The sequence below is a fragment of the Euprymna scolopes genome, chromosome 12 (assembly GCF_053919585.1).
Source record: "Euprymna scolopes isolate OS-2025 chromosome 12, ASM5391958v1, whole genome shotgun sequence".
In the NCBI taxonomy this organism is placed as follows: domain Eukaryota; kingdom Metazoa; phylum Mollusca; class Cephalopoda; order Sepiida; family Sepiolidae; genus Euprymna; species Euprymna scolopes.
This window is the reverse complement of record NC_136493.1, coordinates 51,268,922-51,274,589: the sequence shown is the minus strand read 5'-3', so window position 1 is coordinate 51,274,589 and position 5,668 is coordinate 51,268,922. Positions and strand designations below refer to the sequence as shown.

Genomic DNA, 5,668 nt, shown 5'->3' with positions numbered 1-5,668 from the left:
GATACGGTTTTACCAATTAAAAGAAATTAATACATAGCATAAACAACTTTAAATAAATATATTAAACAATAAGTAACTATTTTTTTGATTATCCACAAAAAAGTAGCTATAAAGTGTATTTGTATATTTGTCCCGAACTCCCGAACTAGCGTGGTATTTCGCCATTGACTTCATTCGACTTCTACCGGAAGAGTAAGTCTCCAGGGCCTGTAACATTTACAAACTGTCCACAACCGCATATATATTCCGGTCATGGGAGACGACATACAAAGCTCAGTATTCTCAAATGCTCATCCTGATATTGATCAGACTGGACGCCCCTTACCTCGGTGATCTGAGGAGAATCAGAGTGTCAATCTGCATATGTTGTAATTAGTCTAAATTGAATTAATATTGCTTAAAAATATAATTTCTAATGAGTTTTTAACGATAAAAACCATACGAAAATACATTCATCGTAGTTAATTACTCCTTATAAATTTCACCAATATTATCCTTCATGCTACAAGGATCATTCCAAAACTAATAATTTTAACTAAAAAAAACTAAAACGTTGAAGAGCTACGAAGGCGGGAGTGATGCCATTAAAATGAGTGACCTTTTGTAGTCCAGAATTTATTTTTTACATAGTATTCACCATTCTAAATGCACTTTTACCAGTGTCTTTTGCTGTCTCGATCGTAAAATTCCGGAGGGCGCTTTGTCACTCACATCTCTGTTGCAATTCTGATATCAATTAACCTATCTCCTAACTTTGCTGACATCAACTGCATCGACTTCGCAAAAGTTCAACAAGCGCCGATGAAAGTAATCGATTCAATTTTTTTTCTGCATGCAGAAATTCAATGACGCATCTATGCTTCTGACGCACGACCATGACAAGGGTTGATTTCTTAAAATCTAATACCATCAGTATCTGCAACAGAGAGATGAAAATTCCAGGTCATAAATGCATAAGTTCAGTCATCAGATTAATTTATTAGCAATTCATATCTGGTCCATTCGAGTGAGTATAGGAGGCATTGCCTTTGCAACCTCTCTCATTTGCAAAGCGTTGGAAGTTAGGTAAAAATGGAAAGTGACATACCCAGATACTGTACCTACACAGAGTGGGTATAAACTAGTATATATCATTTTCAAGTAGGTTTACCCGGGTTATGGTGAGGATAACACAACATACAGTAATATACTTAAAGTAACATGGAGTAGCTTCTATAGGTACATTTATTTTCAACGTGTTTCTTCTGGCCTCTTTGCACCTCTGAAAATAAATGAAAGTTAATTACATTCCAATGTGTATGTTTTTATTTATGTTTCCCAAACATAAGCATAACCACTTTTACTAAAAGTTCCATATTTGGCATTAAATAACGTGAATAAAACAAAACAAACAAACCAAAAGACAACAAATAAATATTTATGTAGAAGAGATTTAGAAGGCTATTACAATGCGAGGAATGGGATGTAGTCGGTGTTGATGAGGAAAGACGAAAACAAGTGACAATTTACAAATCAATAAGTATATACATATATGTCTATATTCACATATATTTATTTAATTGTATGAAGTATAAATGTCTTACTTGTGTGGTCTGTGACATAATCCATTATATTTCGGGAAAAAATTCCCCTTTTCAAATGGTAGATGTAACGGATCTATTCAAAGCATGCTAGATGGAAGAATGAAACAATGAATTAGATGGCTGTGTGGGGTATCGCAGCAAATGTAAGGAGGGGGTGTATATGTATATCGTGTTTTGTTAGATTTTTCTTTTCTTTTTTTTTGTTCCTTTTTTAAAGAAAATAAGAAATGTCCAAAGAATAAATAAATATCAGCATGCACAACGCCGATAGTCAATCCCATGTCTTCCCCCCTTCTTTCTATCTATCTTCCTAATCCTCCCAACCACATCCAGATCTAAACACCTCGCAATGTGATAGCCTTCTAAATCTTTTCTACATACCTATCCCATACAATGCTTCAAGCAAACTACATCCCATTTTTAAATAAATATTTGAAGATATAACCAATCGTAAGGATAAAACCACATATAGCATTAAATGATCCGAAAACGGTTGATATGCTGCAAAACAAAATAAATCAAACCAAACACAACGAATAAATATTTACAGATATAAACAATTAAAGCATAAAACCTTTTACCAAAATGATATTATTTTAAACTGTTTTTAATGCACACGGGACATGTATTTCATCCTATCCCGGAAATCATCAGCGTGGGGGATAACTGTTCTGCTGTTTACACGATTCGAACTTGAGACCCAAGTCAATATTTTTATTTTTGCCCAAACCAAGACAGGCACGCAGCCAACCTAACAACTACAGCGCGAGTAAAATAATTAAGACATTCCTATAACTCTCTTATAAATAATGTTCAACAACATTTACGAATCAAATTTGACGGCCTAATTTTAATTCTCGAAAGGACCTGTTCTAGCATAATAGAATTTATCAACAATATTGTGTTATTTTGTTTTTCAATTCTTATTCATATAAATATATGTTTCATTGCATTCATCAGTGTGGAGGATGATTGTTTTGTTGGCCACATGATTTGAACTCAAACATTTTAACTTTGATTTGAATCCTTGAACAATGCAACTAAACTAAGAGCGAGTGTTTATTTGTGTGTGTGTGTGTGTGTGTGTGTGTATGTGTGTGTGTGTGTGTGTGTGTGTGTGTGTGTGTGTGTGTGTGTGTGTGTGTGTGTATTTTGCGACATCATTCACGAACTCTTGAATATTTGAAGAAAAGGATGACAGAGGAAATTGATAAGGTTCCAAGATGGTACGTGAAATCATAGAGGACTATTGGATGCCACTTTATAATAAATATATTATCGACAACAGCCGATTTTTGTGCCGTGTATATTCAAAACCCCATTTAAACAAAACTATTTACTTTTTTGGAAATATAATCAATCATTTTTTGCAGAGAGTTGTATTCGATTTTGTGTCCATTCAAAAATGTGAGATATGTTTATGAAAAGTTGAATCGCCATCCTAACGTTATTGATGACAACACACAAAATGGGATAATAATATCTATTATCAATGGAGATTTGGTATCTATCTGTCGCAAGCCAAAGTATGATATTACTTTTATTATACTATCTTTTAATACTTAATTAAGTAGTGCATAGTGTAGTATCTGTTTGCTGTTATAAAGCTGTCGCCAATTCGGTATTACCTCTCCCCCATTGGATCTGTGTAGTATATGATCGTTTGTGATGAAACTCCTCTTCAATGCATAATTTCCTAGTATATGCTTGTTCCTGATGAAATCCTCCTTCTTTTTGCTGAAGTATAGTATCCGCAGCAAAAGAAGGAAGATTTCATCACGAACAACTTTATACAAGGAGATAATGCATCATCACAAAAGAGTAGTATAGTATCTATATACGACATAATCACGTTGATACACCGGTTCTCGCTAGGTCACCGAAGTTAAGCAACGTTGAGCCTGGCTAGTACCAGATGGGTGACCATTTGGGAATTCTGGGCGCCGTATGTGCTCTCCGCTCATCTCAGCATTGTTTCCAGTCGTCTTGTACCTCAACTTGCCTCAGCAGAGGTGTGGTTGGAGATTGCGCAACTCTTGCCACACAAATTTACTGCACAGGCGCGCTTACAATTGTTATATAGTGCTGTTATTATTACAATGATGAAAGTTCTTGTATTGTTCTTTGTGAGAGTCTTACGAGAGATCATTGTTGAGTAAGAGCTGTTCATGTTGTAAGAAGAGATGAGAGATATTAACATATTGTTAGAGAAGAGATGTGGACATTAACACGTATATATAAAGAGAGAGTGACAGTTTATAACTGAGAGAGAGTACATATAATTACACTTTGAGAGGGGATTTGATAGATAGACCGATAGGTTGGCATTTATTCCGATAGATTGAGAGGTTGGCATTTATGCTTTGACAGTTCGTATGAACGGGAGTGTTTATATAACATAAATAGAATAACATATACTTTCTAAACATATATATTTTTAGATGATGAATTTCGGATAGTTCTTATATATAAATTGACAATACCTTTTTCATGTAATGATGGACACAGGAGACGGCAGTTATAAAAACATGATGAGCATTTATTCTTCCACTTGACCGGTCAATGGCTTCGCATCCAGAAATCCAAAGTTTCTTCTTACATTTTCTTTTTCTGTTTAAAACCCCTCTCGCTTCCAGACGGGTCCAGATTCGAACTGGTCTGACTCTCGTCTGACTCTCTGACTCTCTTCCGACTTCTTTCCTCTAACTCACTTTCACTTCCTATATTGAGAAATCCATGCATGTCCGGCCAACGTGACCACAACTCACATGCTATCAACACGTGTGACCTGCACGCTTCAAAACATTCTGATTTCCCATTTTCCTTTGTTGTTCTCACAAAGGAATTCAACCTACATATCTAACTCATTCAACCCATTTTTTATTATCCAAAATTCTTTCTACAATGAATAGATTCCAGCAAAAATTATATTTATTATTTTTTTATCAGAATCAACAATTTACTGGACATTCCATTTAAAACCTATTGTTCTTTAAAACTAATCTCCGGGGTTCGATTCCCGTTTTCTCTCATTTTATTTTCATTTACTAATTCTCTTTATTTTTACTTACATGAAAAAGGGGACAAGCATTTCTCATGTAAGACAATGGGTATCCATAGTCTGCCGACTGAAGGAAGTCACGAGTATAGTATCTGTTTTATTTTTTTTTTTTTTTTCATTTCATGAAATTACGCGGGCCGTTCCAAAAGTAATTCTTCCTATTTCTTAATTAATCAGAGGGGATTGCAAATTTCATTGTTATGATGACTGAACTTATGCATTCATGACCTGTAAGTTTGATTTCCTTATTGCAGATATTGACAGTGTGAGCCTCTACGAAAGCAACCCTCACTATGGACGCGTGTCAGAAGCAGAGATGCGTTATTAAATTCCTGGTATGAGTACATTGAGAATGGTGGTGATAATTTAGAAAAATAAATTCTAAAGCGCCAAAGGTTGCTCGTTTTAATGATACCACGCCTATCTTCGTAACTATCCAACTTTTTAGCTAAAAAAATAGGAGGCTTTACTTTTGGAACAACCCTCGTATACCTCCCATATTTTTCCTTTGGTGGGTAGTATAGTATATGTTCGTTCGCAGAGTTCAATTGTTTTTTTAACTTTTACCCTAATTTTGACTTGACATTTATTGTTTTGGGCTCAAATAAAAGTAAAAGTATGATCTATATCCAAGAAACCTACATTTAAAATTTCAAATTTTTATGCCTAAAATTGGCGGAGGAGTTTGGTAGAGTTTCCAAAAGTCAAATCGTTGAACTTTGATCCCTTAACAGCCAAATTTCTGGCCGAAAATTGATTAAAACATTTTCCCAAATCTCAATACCTCTTGTGTCAAATCTCGAGTCTGTAGACTGAAAATTAACAGAGTAATTTGGTAGAGAAATATACACACAAACAATTTCACTTTTATACATATATAGATCTATTTTCAAAGTGTTGCTCCTGACCTCTTTGCACCGCTGAAAATAAATTAAAGTTAATTACATTCCAATTTGTATGCTTTTATTTATGTTTTCTAGTATGGAGATATCATACGACAATAAGAAATTATCACGATCGGCAA

At 34.5% G+C, this 5,668-nt stretch overlaps 1 pseudogene; it reads left to right on the top strand.

The window, feature by feature from the left end:
* Nucleotides 1-3,418: 3,418 nt before the first annotated feature.
* Nucleotides 3,419-3,535, top strand: LOC145291640 (5S ribosomal RNA; annotated as a pseudogene).
* The last annotated feature ends 2,133 nt before the right edge of the window (nucleotides 3,536-5,668 follow it).